The sequence below is a fragment of the Ammospiza caudacuta genome, chromosome 1 (genome assembly GCF_027887145.1).
Source record: "Ammospiza caudacuta isolate bAmmCau1 chromosome 1, bAmmCau1.pri, whole genome shotgun sequence".
Classification (NCBI taxonomy): Eukaryota; Metazoa; Chordata; class Aves; order Passeriformes; family Passerellidae; genus Ammospiza; species Ammospiza caudacuta.
Genome location: NC_080593.1, coordinates 85,990,358 through 86,006,893, shown reverse-complemented (window position 1 = coordinate 86,006,893; position 16,536 = coordinate 85,990,358).

Sequence of the window (16,536 nt, the reverse complement as noted above, 5' to 3'; positions counted from 1 at the left end):
GCATTCAGCAAGAACTGATTTTACAGGCTAAAGAATAAAAAATAAGATTTTGTGCTGTATTATGACAACCAGGAGTTAATTTTGACCTTTTTTTTTGAGTTGGAATATAGCACTTAGGGAGACGTGATGTTGTATGAGATTGTCAGCTAAAAAAACTAAAGTCATTAAAAAGAGTAGACGATGTGGGAAACAACTCTATCAGTAGGGACAGGCAAGTGCAACGCAGTTGGCTCTTTTCTATTTATGACTTTGCACGGACAATATACAGGCTCAGATAAAACCTTTTTTTTTTCCATTCTGCACTCATGTGTAAAATTCAAATTGTGATTCCTAAAGTTATTATAACATCCTTATGCTCAGTGAAGGAAAATCAGTAAGTGGAAATTCTTGGATTTATGTTTAGTATTCCTTCAACTTAAACTGACCTTCTCACAATGTGAATGTCACAGCTACATTCCTTTTCTAATAATCTCTTGCCAGTAGGTATTCCTATCCACCCTTTCTCTCTGTGATGTCATATGCATATAAAAAAAAATATATTTTTTTTTTCTTCACAGTGTTTCTTCCTTTTTCTTCTTCCCTCTTTGCTATTATTGTATTGATTTACTGAGAATTTAATGGAATTTCTGTCTCTATCTTCTCTTTGCTTAACACACTATTAGCTCTTCATCAACTTTTTCATTTTCTTCCAGTACTCAGGTAGTATATCTCAGAGAGCTTGCATTTTTATTTTCATTGAATACCTGCTTGAATGCAATCATACCATTTACAACAAAGATTTTCCAGAATCTCTATGGCCAGAAGTGCATGATTGAAGAAGTAATATTTTCATCATGTTATCTTAATATTCTTTGCACAAATCCAATAAGACAACCAATACAGCCCACCTGCCCACATCACTAACACTTTCCTGAAGGCCCATTTCTGCATGATAATCTGCAGAATGCCCCACAGTGAGTTCCTGTTATTATCTGATTATTATGTTTATTGGGACATATTTCTGACCAAATTAAGGTGCAAACAAGATCATATGTTGAAGTCAATAGCATGGATTTTATTTAACGGCAAATGTGAGGCAGAGAGACAGAAATAAATAGAAAAAAGACAGACTGGGTAGAGAAAGAGAGTGTCAGACACAGATTAAGAAATAAGATAATCACCCTCCCTGTGGATCCAGTGGCATCCCATTGATCCTCTTCTGGTCTTCTCAGTGGTGACAGGAGGGGTGGGGGGATTCCTGCAAAATATATGGATGAATATACAATGGATTAAAATGTGTTCAGGTAGGTCCACCAGAAGGTCCAAGCACCTGCCCCCATGGGGAAACTTTACACTGTCTTTTGCATCACACTCTGTATCTGTTGCAACATTTTGGGTCATGTGCAGTCCTCTGGTGGAAGGCCTCAGAAATGAGCCCATGGGGCACTTCAGGTGTCTTTGATAGTTTATGACAACTTCTAAGACATGACATCTGCCCCTCACATGGAGTTCCCTCATGAATGTGAAAGGTGAGGGTGGAAGATGGGAGTGACTTCTAAAACTGAGCCAGTTTGTGTGGGGGAGAACTCTCCAGAGGGTCTGCTTCTTATCTGGATTGTAACCTCTGATGATGGGGGTTCACCTCTCTGAAAGACAGGTTTCGCCATTACACACCCAAAACCTCTCCTTCTCCCCTTGGTTGTAGGGAGAAAGTGTGTCAACCCATTCTCACCAAACAAATTTCTGGGCTATGGCCTCCCCCTGATTTTCAGCACAGCTGCTGAGTATGGCTTTCCTTGTGAATACATTCCTCTCCCCCAGACTTGTTTACTCCTTCCTAGACCTGAGATAATTGGACAGTAGCACTGCTTTTATCTTATCTCAAATTGGCGTCAGGTGGCTTAACTTACTGTCCAAACTTCCATCAGAAGGCATATTTGGTAGGGTGGGCTTTGGTGGTCTCAGATGAGCAATCACTTTTTTGCACAATTTGCTACAATGAGCAAAGTCCTTCAGTGATTTTAACCATGTTTGAGCCATTAACTGTTTTGGTGTCTCACAGTTCCCTCACCTGCCAAAGAGCACTCCTTTGCTGACAATATCTTCAAGACTCCTGAAGCAGGGATCAGGCCTGTGGAAAGCGCAGGCATTACTCTAGTCTCGGGGTTATGAAGGGAACACCGTGTCTCCAGGACAGGAAATAGATCTATCACTCACAGCAGTTGCCCTGGCCAGTGTCCCTCATGGACCTTATGACTCAGTCAATGGCTTCCAATTCCCTCGATTTATTTAGACACTGAAACTGCACCTTTCTTGCTCTAAAAATATCTTCACATTGGATTTTTTGTTACCATGATTACTCTGTCTTGGCTTATACTATTCATCAGGAATTAATACAATCTGTGAATTAAGAGATCACAAGAAATTATTTTGTAACAAAGCACAGACTATACCATCCAAAGTCAGCTCTGCATACATGCTGCATATTATCTCATATATATATATAAAAGAGAAAGAGCATTATGATTTTGTGTCTCTTATGAGCTTTGATTCTTTTATGTGTTACCCCACTGGGGCAGGGGTGGGGGAAACAGTTTTAAACATTGCCCTCTGATAAAAACTCTGTAAGAAAGGCCAATGAAAGCATTTCAGTGACTTCTCTACAAGATAAGAGATGCACATCTGGAAAATACATGCATGCAGCACATTCATTGCACAGCTATGCTGCACAAAATTCAAATTCATAGGTGTGAGGGGAAGGCATATTACTCCACAAATGCTGGGAATGAGCTCATGTTGGATGACAGGTTATTTGGCCACATAGTTGTACAAAGCAATTACAGCAAATCTCAGTAAGTTTCACCTGCAAAAAACAAGCTCTAATAATGGATTCAAAATCCTATGCATATACATTATTATTACCTTTAACATCATAATGAACTGAATATCAATTGATATAAATAGACAAAATAATTTTGCATAATAAGAATTATGAAAGGTTTTTATGCGTCATTATTTTTTGCCATCATGAAACATTTTTTACTATTTATATTACAATGCAGGTATGACAAGTGTGTTTCTGTAAAAAGTTTAAAATTTTAAAATACTCTTTTTGAAAAATGTGCCCCAAATAAAATATTAATTCATCTAAGTTGCAAATTTATTGATTCAGGTTTTGTACTGCAGATCACACAGAATACCACACATCTTTCCCCCATTTTCTTTCTTCTCAAAGTCGGTGCATCTTTACCAAATTGCAGCAGCCCACAGTATCACAGGGAATGTGATGTGATCACTGAGAACTTTAACAGAAATGTAGTATGAATCGTGGTCCCTCAGAAACAATATGACAGCTTTCAAAATGAGAAATGTATGTCTCTATAGACAGAAGTTGAATTATGGATAATTTGTAACATTTATTGCTTACATTATGATTCACTGTTTGCCATTTGCTCTTTGAGGTCTCCAGTATTCTTTCTGCTTTTTAGCAACGTTTAAAAGTTGCAGACATACGAATATGGGCTGTAATAAATACAAAATATTTAATTTAAAATATCAAACACATTTAAAATATCAAACATTAATAGAAGCATCTTCATTTGTACACTAAAGCAATCAATAAATGTGCTGATGGTGGGGGAGGATAATTCCTAATACTAATAACAGAATAATTAGCAGCATGTAGATTGGAGAACAAATTTTTTTTTAGCATAATTTCCATCCCTGGGATTCTTGCTCATCACAGAGCAACACTTCCCTCACAGCAAGCCACTCATGAGATTGCCCATAAGCAACAAGTGCTGACCTGAGCACAGGTTCCTACTGAGTTACAGGGACCTGAGTAGCTTTAAATCACCTCAAAGTAAGGATTGTGACATGGTATGACACAGGCCACAGTGTGACACGGGCAGGGCCATGCATGCCGAAAACCATGACACTCCAACCATGTCTTCTCCCGCCCCTAATTACTTGATCCTTAAAAGGTGACAGCAGCACATTTTCCCTTCCTCCCTGAACACAGGTGCACTCCTTTTATATACAGACAGAGCTGAAGGGGCTTTTTTTCCCCACTTGATCCATTAAGTTTCAGGCTACTGGGTTTTCAAGTAGTTCTATATAAATATACTAGATTTGTATAGTGACTATAATATAATCCTTGCAGTCTTCTGATAAGTACATACAGGAAAAACAGAATTTCTCTACTACAGCCATAGAGAATTTATATTAATTTCCATTTGAAAGCAAACAGTCAAGATCCCTTTCAGCTGATCTGAGGCAAGTTCTGACTGGCTATATTCATATGCACTCTTCAGAAAACATTTGAATAGATGCTCAGTTTCAAAGTCACATGAAAGATGAACATTCACAGTCAAGTCTCCAAGCCAAGAGAGGCCCATTTTCCAGTCCTCCAAAAGAAGAATTTCACTGAATGTAATTGTCTAGACATAGGCTTCATCTATAGTTCTACAAATGAAAATATTCACTAACATCATGGTAGCTCATAAAATGAGAGTTTTCAGCACCCTGAGACTGTGAGATAAACAAGGCATGAGAAAGCGTGCCCACAAATGGTGCATGTGTCTGACTGAGACTGCCAATGTGCTTTTACTTTGTGCATAGCCACAGCCAAAGGAAGGGTTGGAGACTTCCATGATTCTGTTTTTCAGGAAGCTCTCTTAGCCTTAAGACTGATTTCAGGTTTACCAACATGTCAGTATTTGAAAATGTCAGAAACATAAAAATAAATATGTTGATAAATTCACCCTTTCCTCTTGGCTTTTCACACAATAGTGATTTTGAGCAGATTAGTAGCAAGCACAGACCAGAGGAAGAGTCTGTATGTTTTACAGCACTTAATACTTTTTACTGATTTTATGTTCAGTAACGTTATGAAGTTGCTAGATATTGATCACCAAAGACACTGCACTGCACTTTGATTAAAAGAAGTCTAGAGGGAAATTCAGTATTTACTATCAACAAGACCAGAATACAAATGAGTAACATTTTTATTTCTGATATTTAGTAAATCTTATTTCTTAGTTTATTTTCCTGATTTATTTTAATTCAATCTCTTTCAAATATATTCTATGAAAAATAAATATAACACTTTCTTTTTAAAACTACAAGCCTTTTGATAGTTTATTTAGGATTGCTTCTAGATTTTAAGTTTTTGCTTTAAAGTTCTACAGCTAAAGACTAAATTTTTGTCTTTCCCTCTCTCCCCAGGCAGGCTCGAGATATTTTTCCTGCATCATCTTCTCTGAAATCACAGAATGATGAAAAATCATTAAAAAAGAAAACCTGCTGAGAGACACACTCAGCATTGAAATTTCAGTCTGAACACTTGAAGCTTGGCAGTGTTACAAGCATTTTGAAATCAGAGAAGAAATTAAGCATTTTTTTGATACTGAGAAATGATATCTTTAAAATAAAGTCCTTCTTTATTTAGCCCTGGTCACTTTTTCATTGTGATAGGCAAGAAAATAAACTTTTCTTCTTCTGACATTTCAGAAAATAGGGAGAACTAGTTGTATTAAGATCAAATATAAGGAAATTCACTGCAAAAATACCTGGTGCTCCATGTTAAAAATCCATAGCATTGTGGCCACAAATGAAGAGGAATTTTGCAGTTTTCACATATAACGTGTCTTGTGGACAGTGGTCTTGTTCAAGACAAACTGTGCACCAATGGAGGAGAGAAGTGATTCAAGGTACGTATAGCCGGTTCCTACTCACCTCTTTCCCGTCAACTTTGAACTTACTTGCTAATATCAGACACACTTTAAAGTATGGCAGAAAATTAAGAGATTATTATTTACCATGGGAATTTTCAGCTGGATAAAGTGCATGCAAATTAGGAGAACCTCAGCCTTTATACAATAATTTTGACAGCTGTAAACCAGTTAATTAGGAAGTGTACAGATACCAGTCAATAAGTCTTCTTGTTTGCAGGGATGCCAAGGTGTGTCTTCTCTCTTGCGCAATAAAAGACAAGCAGGTATTCTTTGTAGAAGTTTTGAACCAGAGACATAGGATGCCAAGTTCCATTTGTTTTGCTCCTCACAAAACAACCTAACTGTATATCACATCATGCAGAAAGATGAACAACACAGCAGCCACTTTCAGTACATTTTCATCACTTTGTATTTATACCTCTGTCTCATTCACATCAACAATGTTGTATCACAACTTCGTCTCTGAATTAGAGCTATCTCCTCTTCCCTCCCTTACACACTCTATTAAAAGACACTTTAACTGAATGAGTGTCTTAAAAACTCCCTACAATCCTCAGAGACGGCTTTCCAGAGCTAGCCTGTATTTGAAATAAGTATGTTCTTATGGTACTTCAAGTCATGAGAAAATCAGTTCTCTGATATTTATGCAACAGAGTTGCATAAATAATGCTGAATTCTTTTGCCATTCTATCTTGCAGAATAAGGATTGAAAAGTAGGTAATGGCTTTTTAGAGGAGGACATTACTGTAGCATTTGTGGAGAGAACAGAATTGTGCAGGAAGGAAGTAGCAGGATGGGAGATTCAAGATAGTTCTGTAAGCACAAAATAATTTATTGTTGTATTCTGCAGAGTCCAGAGCAATTCCAGTGATTGAACAATTCAAACAAATGAAATGGCCTCTGGACAGCTGTCAAAAGAAGTTCACACAACAATATAGGATCATAGCCTATATGGTTTGTTAAGTCAGCCCATGATGAGTCTATAACATTCTTGTATGTCCAAGCAGCCCTTACTGACCTGAATTTCCCAGATGTATTTGTGCACTTCTTGGCTGAGATGTATGTTCTGTAGCCTTAGACAGCAGCACTCTCTGATCTTATGGTTGCTTCATTACAAGTTAGTTCTTTGTTCATTGTCTTACAAACATTAGATTGTCATTCAGCTGACAGGACTGCAGGGATATTTGCTGTGTCCAGTAAAGAAAAACACTCAATGTGTTTAGAATACTGACACCCTTTTTTATTGTCTTCAGTGCAAAACATACCTCTGCAAATGCACATATTGAATAAGTACCTGAAAAGATAATAAAGAAGCTTCTTTCTTTTGAAACTGAACAATCAATGTCCTTTTGAGAGAGATGTCAAAAACTCACTGCACAGAACAAGAAAGGATCTGGCAAATAAAATTTTGTCCGGATAATCTGCAAGAGCAATATAGTAGTGCCCTTACTAGTTCAAGTCTATGATTTCCAAATGCATGAATATAAGGGTTACTGGCTACAGAAGTTTAACATATTGACAGAGTTATGTAAGTCATAAATTTTAAGTAGCTTGCTGTTTGAAAGGAAGCATCCACTAAAGATAAGCAGAAGCCTCATCTACAAGTTTCTCTTGAAATATTGGACCACATATTGTTTAAGATCTTAAATAATACAGTACACAGTGTATAGATTTTTCATTAATCAGGATCTAACATTAAGGCAAAGAAATAGCTTATGCTATTACAGCTGTAATTCCTAAATAATAAATAAGAAAGATATAGTAATATCCTTGCATTTCACATAAACCTATTGTAATTTACTTATACTATATATAAAGACATTGTTATAAATTTGGTTTCAAACAGAGCATTGATTTAATAGCATCTTTAGAAGAATACTGAACACCCTTTTGTCTTTTCCTCTCTGACCACACTTCAGGGTAAAATATATGAAATTACTAAGGAATACATTATTATTGTTACTTCTTCCAGTTAATAATTTCCTCATCCTGGGCATTCCTACGTCTGCCTTTAGCCACATACCAAATTGAAGCCGAGTATATTAACTGAAGCCCACAAGGAAGAAAGATTTGAGAGAGTTGTAAACTGCAAGTGTCCTTGTTTTAGCTGGGACAGAATTAGTTGTCTTCCTCATGGGTGGTAGAGCGCTGTGTTTTTCCTTTAGTATGAGAGCAACACTGATAACACACCAGTGTTTCAGTGGTCGATGACACTGTATAACCACTGATAATGCATGACTCACAGCTTTGCCTCACTTCAAAACTTCAGCACTAAAAACCACCCAACCAAACAACAACCCACTACCCAGCCTCCACGCACTGCTGAAGTGTAGGTTTCCAAAACTGACATCTTCCCTTGTGTAAAGAGCTGATAAAACACAGCTGAGAAAATATGATCCTCATCTGTGTGACACATTATCATGTCCAGCCTTCACAAATCTGAGTGGGCCTGAATGTGTGTGGTGTTTCCCTTGCTGAGCAGGAGATCTGGGGAGTTTTCATTAACTCCTTCCTTTTTTTTTTCCATATTCACCAGTGGAGCAGTGTAGAAGTGCAGCACAATTGCGTCTAACAAGTTTATACCATACCGCAGGACCAACATATATCAATCTGTAACCCTAAATTACTTATATAAAGAATGTATCGTTCTGTTATAAAGACTATTAAAACTAGCTTATAGCATAATTATGCTTTTTCTTTAGTGCTCACTTTACAGTTAGCATGTTTGAATGTGCATGTTCATTTTAATATAGTTTATCTATGTATTATCAAGTGAATAGGACAAACATTGGAAAGATCAATACAGATTTTATTGAAGAAGCAGACTGTAGACATTTACATTTTGGGTTGAAAGCACGTTGCTCTTGGCTAAAAAAATCAGGCACGTTTTTCTGTCAGTTGATGAAAGTAATTTCATACTTATCTCTTGTGCAATGTTTTGTATATGAGAAAAAAAATACTTGTAAGAGCACTTGGACAATCAAATGAATTCTAAAATCTCAGAAATTCAAAATATTCCTAAAAGAAGCAGGCAATATTAGAGAATTTTCAAAGGCTTACCTTATGACACTGCGGAGAAATTTCATTTCTATTCAGCTTTAAGGATATTTAAAAATTTTGTAACATCAGTTCAATGCAAACTGTCATAGAAATCAATCAGAAAAATTAATATATATTTTTATTTCATTTAGACGAGAGCATACACGTCCAAGAGATTGGGAAGCAAAATGTCACAACCTGCCTTGGGACAGATCTTTGTTCAAATTGGAGATCTATATTTTTTCCTTCCCCACTTGTAATCTCTCCTGTCCCCATTCGCACAGAAGAAATGCATTTCTTTCATGGTGTCTAAGATAAATATTTGAACAGTGGTGTTTTCAGAAGAGTGAAGACAGGGATGTTATAGGAATAACTGTGGAGAATGATAAGGGTTGATAGAGCACAAGACAGAGTACAGAGCTGCATGTTAAATATGGTGAAAAATAATAATAGGGATAACAACCATTTTCCAAATATCCAGGTAATCTGGCTATGTTGTTGCTATTAAGAGAATCTTTTTCTTGAAATAGCTAAATCTCTCAAGTTTCAATAAGCCTTTACATGCCATCTGGGAATCTTGATATTTTAATATCTTTCTCACATATTTTTTGCAATTGAAAAAATCAGACTTGGCAAATTACAAGAGAGTAGAAAATATAAATTATGCCCTAATCAGGCCTTTGTATTCTACTTGCTATCACTGTCTGTGCCCTACATTTTCCTGCTCTCTAGCTGATGTGCGCAGCCCTATTCCAAATCACAAATAGTTGTAAAGATCAAATTTCAGTATGCTGACAATTTTGCTATGTAATCTCATATGGAAGGAAGCAAGGAGTTGTCAATATTAGAAGAGGTTGAACCACACAGATATGTACAAAAAACAGGTACAATAGACAGATACAAAATACTTTAAGACAGGACTTGCTTTTTTGCATATTCTCACTTTGGAAATATTATTTTTTTCCTTTCTCAGATGGAAAAAGTTGAAGACAATGTTCATGAATTAAGCTCACATAAGTAACATCTGATACAGCTGCATCAAATCTCTGAGTGCTTTTGTTCTGGTCACATTCTGTGTTCTCCCGATGACTATTGCCATTTACACAGATTCACTGGAAAAATAGTTATGCATTTTAAGACTAGGAGGTTAGAACTGCTAACTAAACCTTCCAAAGTTATATTTCATAGTAACAGACCAGCCCAAGAGTGCTCTCTGAGTGTTTTGGTCTGCTCTCAGCCTGCTGAGCATCTTTGTAGTCTGCTGGAACAATGAAAAAGGAAGAGATGGTGCCCTTCTGCACAATAACTTATTTGGAAACATAATGTCACCATTTTTTTCCTGTTTAAAATACAGAAATAATGTTGGCAGATTTGTTTCTGTATAGTGTAAATCCTTTTAAAAAATTGCTAAAACATGCAACACCTTACCTTACGCTTAATATATCAATCGCGTTTCAAGCAGAAACTATTTTAAAAACCAAAACAATATACAGAACAAGTAAACCCCCAAAACAAACAAACAAACGAAACCACCAACAACACCAACCCCACAAAAACACAATTCAAAGAAACAACAAGCAATAGAAAATTAAAATGTACACATATGCATGTAAGAACAAGCAGGGAAGTACAAGTTATGAGAAATCTACTTAGGATAATATGTCATTTTGTTACAAGTTGGGTGCAAATGTGTGCTTAAATAAAAAAGCCATAGGGACACCACCATAGGAGAATCTTCTTCCCTCATTTATAATAGTATGTGCAGACAGCTAAAATATTTACATGACTACATAGTATTTAAAAGAATGGAGCAAAGGAATAGCAAATCACATACTCTACCCCCAACCATGTCAGTCTGTTACCTACAGTGAATTCTGGAATACTAATACCCCAGTTTGCAGTAAATACATCAAATAAAGAGTTACTGATCCCTTCCTATGTAATTTATTCTCTCAAGATACAAGTGAGTTGTGATATGTTCTTATACTTTGCCCTATCGTCCCCACTTGAATGCTTTTGCAATTGGGTCACCAAGAATGAAAAAAAGAAAAAAAAAGCCATTCTTCTTGAAAGGAAAAGGTTCATCAGTTTTTAATCAACTCTGTTCAAAATAATCAAGAGCAAAATGTACCCCAGCTCTGAAAAATGTTGATGTTTTCCTGTAGGAATTTACTGATTTGCCATTCTGAAGTGACTTGCCAAACAAAGAACATTTATTTATTTGAGCTTGATTGCTAATGAAATGATGTCAAAGTGATTAAACTAAACCAGTGCTGCCTCTATGCATTTATGAAAATCCTTGAGTAACTTTTGGTACAGTTGATGACTGCAAACAGGTTTGACAGAAGCAACAAGGAGACCCAATGGCTGTAAAGATCTTGCAACTTTATGGAAAAAAGCCACTCCTAATGCAGGAAATACACAGCTCCTGACTGCAGATAGTCATTTTTTTCAGCTCCTGCTTTCTTAAACTGCAAAGCCAGAGGAGTTCTTATGCAGCATAAAAATAGAGATTATGTTTTGGGTTTTTATTTTATTTTAGCATGTAAAAATTAATATCCTCTTTTATTGAGAAGCATTCAAAAGATCATTTTAGTGTTAATTTTGCTGCATGGTTCTGTTTAGAAACAAAAGAAGAATACCAGGCTTTTCTTTGAATAAGTGGGGAGAAAATTCAGGCCATGTCCTGCTCCTAATTTTGAGCTGTAGAAAAGCTGACAAGTAGAAACAATTTTAAAGCATCACTAGGCAGTCACAGCTGGTGGGGACCCCATTCTTGCATTCACAGCAGTTCATTTAACCCAAGTTGGCCGAAAGAACTGAGAGGGTGCAGAGGTTACACAGAGGCAGATATAACTTGAGACCTCTTCTGCAAAGAGGTTGCTGCAATGGGTTTGTGATGAAAGAGACTGCCACAACTCAATGTTTGAGATCTACTCTGGTGTGTTTAGGAGTAGTAATAGCGTTAAGAGCAAAGCTTAGAAATATTCAGAATCACTACCTGACAAACTGAATCACTGAATCATTCCTGTGGCCCTGCACCAGAGCTGCTCCAATCAGACCAAATGGTTTTGTGCTGAGACCCAGGGCTGAGCAGAGGCAAAGGCTCTGCTCCATGACTTGTTGACAATTCTCCTCCTCATGCAGCCCAGGATGCTGTAATCATTCTCTGTAGTTTGTTACAGTTCAGTTCTTTCCTGGTGTCTGTTCAAGAATCTAGTGGAAAATAAAACTCTTCCTTCAATGAAAACAGAATCACATTATATGTTCGGACACAGGGCAGACTGTGTGTAGTAGAATACACTTTGTGCATCACATTCTGAAGGTTAGCTGCTGAATAACTCAGCATTAGGGGTGTCTTCTGCTCTACTTTGAAATGCAGCAACTTCACTTTGTTCCAGCAACAAACAGATCACAGACAGCTGCAGACACCATGTGTCACCGACATCTTTTTATAAAAATCCTTTCTTTAGGATTTTTCCCCTTCTGGGAAGCTGAGGCCCCAGAAGAAGAATGTAAACAATGGTTATCTGCTGCTGTGGAATGCAACAGGTGCACTTGTGATTGGTCCATGTTGCTTGTGTACAATTAAGGGCCAATCAAAAGACAAGCCTTTCTCTGGGACGGATCAGAGAGAGCTCCATTGTTATTCTATTCCTATTCTATTCTTAGCATAGCAGCTTCTGAACTTTTCTCTCTATTCCTATTATATAGTCATAATGTATTATATATCATAAAATAATAAATCCAGCCTTCTGATAATGAAGCCAAGATTCTCGTCTATCTCTTCAACCCGGAGGAATCCTTGCAAAGCCTGGCAACAACCATGGACTTCCTTACAAAGTAAAAAAACCTAAAATTACAGAACAACTAATAAATCTATATTATCTAATGACACTCAAGTGTTAGGGTTTTTTGGGGAGTGCAACCATGTTTATACTTCAGGGTTTTTTATGATTATAACTGATACATCTTTATGATTAGAATGAATAATTTTAGGCCAATTATTACAGAAGCATTCTGTATCTAAAATGGTAGTAGACACATTTTTAGCCCCAAACTCTATCCCATTTCAATGCTAATAAGAGAAATTCTTCTTCCTGGATTTGCCCCACAGTGTGTGTACATATATAAATGTTCATGTGAGGGATAAAGCTCTGGGAGGAATAGGAAAGTCTGGATTGATTGGCCTGCTGGAAATTCTGCTTTCATTTACAAAGCTTCTTACAAAGTTAAATAATGACTGATCCCATAATTCTGAATTGAAAGGTCCAGTACTGATCACCTGAAAGAAAATTAAAACTACTCTTTTTCTTTTATCTAGACACTAGATACCACTAATGATGCATCTGCTTCAATGCTCTTCTTCCTGTCATCAATGCAGCAGAACAGCAGAAAAATAAGATTTTTATTAGAGGGAGATTTTTTTTCACTCACAAGTAAAGTAAGTACAGAATAATTTTTACAAGTTCTTAAAATTATTTCATAAAGATTTGAGCTACATGTTGGGAAGGCAGACGCCAATCAACTTTTTTTTTTAAGGTCAATCCTACCCATTATTTTTGAGGTAGTTTTGCTGTTTGTTTCTTTTTACTTTGAAAGACAAGATACTTCTAGAATAGTTCATACTTCCATGACTGGAGAGGGATTTCAGGTGGCAGATCACACAGACAATAAATATTTCTGGAATTTCTAACCGTAATGGACCTTCCTCAAGTGAGTTGCGAGTAATGCAATGCCTGCATCAATATTCCATGTGAAAATCACCAGAATTGCATTATTGATTTTGCTAAATTTATTGCCATTCTGATAATTCCAATCCATTGCTTTTGCAAACAATTTTAAATGAATAGCAAAGATATATTCTAGGTAATATGCTTCTGGGAGATTACTATGCTTCTCAGCTAGTTAAATCCACTCAGCCTTCAGTGTGGAGCTGCAAACACTTCTAAATTGTGTAGCAGTCTTCAACAGAAATCATCAAGAGTCATGTCTTATTGCTTTCATAAAATGCGGTTTACACCTTTCTGAGTAATTGAATTTTGCTAGGGTTATGGGCAGGCTGCATATTTTTGTGTGTGAAAAAACTATACAGTCCTTAGGAAAAAGCAATTCTTCCTATTGTATGGAGTCCAATCAGAGATTACTTTGTGAAATTTATGCTGGACATTTTTCACTCGAAAACATTAATTAACAAGGAGATGAGCTTTTCTAGGAGAGAAAAAAAATCCCATAGACTTATAACTGCTCTTAGAGAAGTTTGGAAATGTTTGCTGCATATTATATAAATATTAAGTTTCTAACATACTGTAGCACCAGCATAAGTATTAAAAAACCCTTCTGTACTGCAAAAATATTAATTATTACTATTATTATTATTAATAATAATAATTTTAAAATAAAAATTGCTATAGTGATATCAAAATCTGGCACCTGATAAACATAAAAAATAAAAATGAATCATGCCAAGTGCAATAATGGGGCTTTCTCTAATATGAATGAAGGAAACTGAAAAAAACATCAATTTTTTCACAGCTCTGCACGAATATATTTGGAAGTAATAAATTATAGATTAGATGGATAGATAGATAGAAAGATAGATGATAGATAGATAGATAGATAGATAGATAAATAGATATCCACAATTGCAAGTAAGAATTAATTAATGTGAAAACGAATGGGAAAACTTCATCACAAATGGTAAGAAGAACAGGTACAGCACTAACATTTCAGTCCAACCTCTGACATTCAGCAGTCAATACCTGTGAAAGTGCTTTTGCTTACTAATTTTAATGGGTTATGTTGAAAAACCACCACCCACTAATTTTTCTGCTCAGAAAGAACAGAATTTTTACTTCATACTTAACATTTTGGCACAAGAAGGAGAAAAAAATGTTCTTCACAGAAAATTGTAACAGCTTGAGTAGCCAGCTGTTACAAAACAAACCAGCACCATATCTCCCCTTGTAATTACAGTTCATCTTTAAAGTAACAAAGTCATTGACTGACTTAGTCCTCTCCCTCATTTTCATTAGGCTTGGCAGTTTAATAAAGTATTATTCAGCAAATAAATTGTATGAAAAGATACAATGTATTTCCTTAAGTGCAATCAAAGCTGTCATGCTTACAAATGTTTATATTGCGACTTCTTTTCCAGGAAATCCTTAGAATTTCATACATATTATCATTGATCTCAATATCTCCTTAAACATTGCATATCCTCAGGCCAATGTTGCTTGGAAGGCTGATGCAAACTGCTAAAGTAATGCACTATCATTGACTTTGATAACAATGCTCAAATAAAAGCAAAGTTTGCATGTTATGGAAATTTTAAAGAATTTCACTTTGTTCCAGAAACGACAGGAAAGTTCTGTCACCTTGGTTTTTAAACATTTTCTAAGCTTTCTGATGTTGACATTCTTGTAGTGAACTTTTCTTACACACTTGCTGCAAATAACTCATTGTTTTGCATTCCTTTATGGAGGAGGAGAAAGTTGGACTGTTGGTTTGACCAGTGTCATTGAAGAGGTAGCACTGTCAACCTCCAATCTGCTGTCACTTTTGGAAAACTATAAATGTTGGAGTCAGAAAATAAACTTCCCTTTTTTTCTTCACCTTGAGAACAGCGGTGTGAGCTTGTGTTCTTTCGTGTCCTGTAGTGGCAAAATTCTCTTTCAGCTTTTGGCCCAGTCATCTCTTCTGAACAGAAAATATGGCAGCAACTGTCAGAACTTTTTAAAATTATAATAACTTATATATATTATGCTTCAATAGCAATTTATGACAATTTAATTCCTCTTTCACCACTCTGTCTTTCCTAAAAAAGCAAATGAAACCCCACTGGAGCAGGTTGAAAGTAGATCAAAATTTTATAGTTTTCAATTTCTTAGGAAATCAAGGTTCAGTGATTCACTGATGTTTAAATAAAAATTAACAAGACAGTGTCAAGATAGGTGCATTATTTTGTATGAGCAGTGGCTCTGTGGTTCTGTTTCAAGACATCTGAGCCTGATTAAGAATTATGAGCATGAAATCTGATAATTTGCAGATAAGAAAGGGAAAAATATTCTTTCATATTTTTTGTCTTTGTTTTGTTTTGTAAGAGCAGATGAAGATGCTGCAAGAATAACAAACACAGAATTTATGTCCTGGGGACCTGAGGGAGAAAAGAATCTTTGCCTGGCAGAAAAGCAGAATGCTGGGATGCAAAGCACTTATAGCCTAACCAGACATGCTGGGAAAAAGTCAAAGAAATCATAGCAAAGGGAAGGGAAAAAATAAATCCAAATGCCACATCTCTGACCAATGACAAGAACCTGTCCCATCTCCCAAGACCCCACATAGTGTTCTTTTCAATGGTATGACTAACTACCCTTCACCTGATCTACTATGGACAGCATCTGTTTAAATGCTGCCAAATTTTGTTTGGGTAGAATGAAGACAGGTTTGTTTGGTGTGGGTATCTCTGGGTTTTGTGCAAGTTTTCTGGAGGAAGGTAGTTTTTAGCTCTTGCCTGGGATTTTCCAGGCCCAGAAGTTGGGTTTGAAACAATGCACAAGCTTGGATCTTCAGGGAAATTTCTAGGTCACATGCAAAGTTAATGTTTCCAAGAAGCATGAAACAAGACCTCTTTTTTAACCTATGTGAATCAACTCATGTAACTTAATAAAAAAATTAAGAATGTTCATGCAAATCATCATAAGGAAACAAAATACTCACTAAGAGCAAGTTTATAGAAACAGAGCTCATCAAATAGACACTGTCCTGATTCTAGAACAGCAGC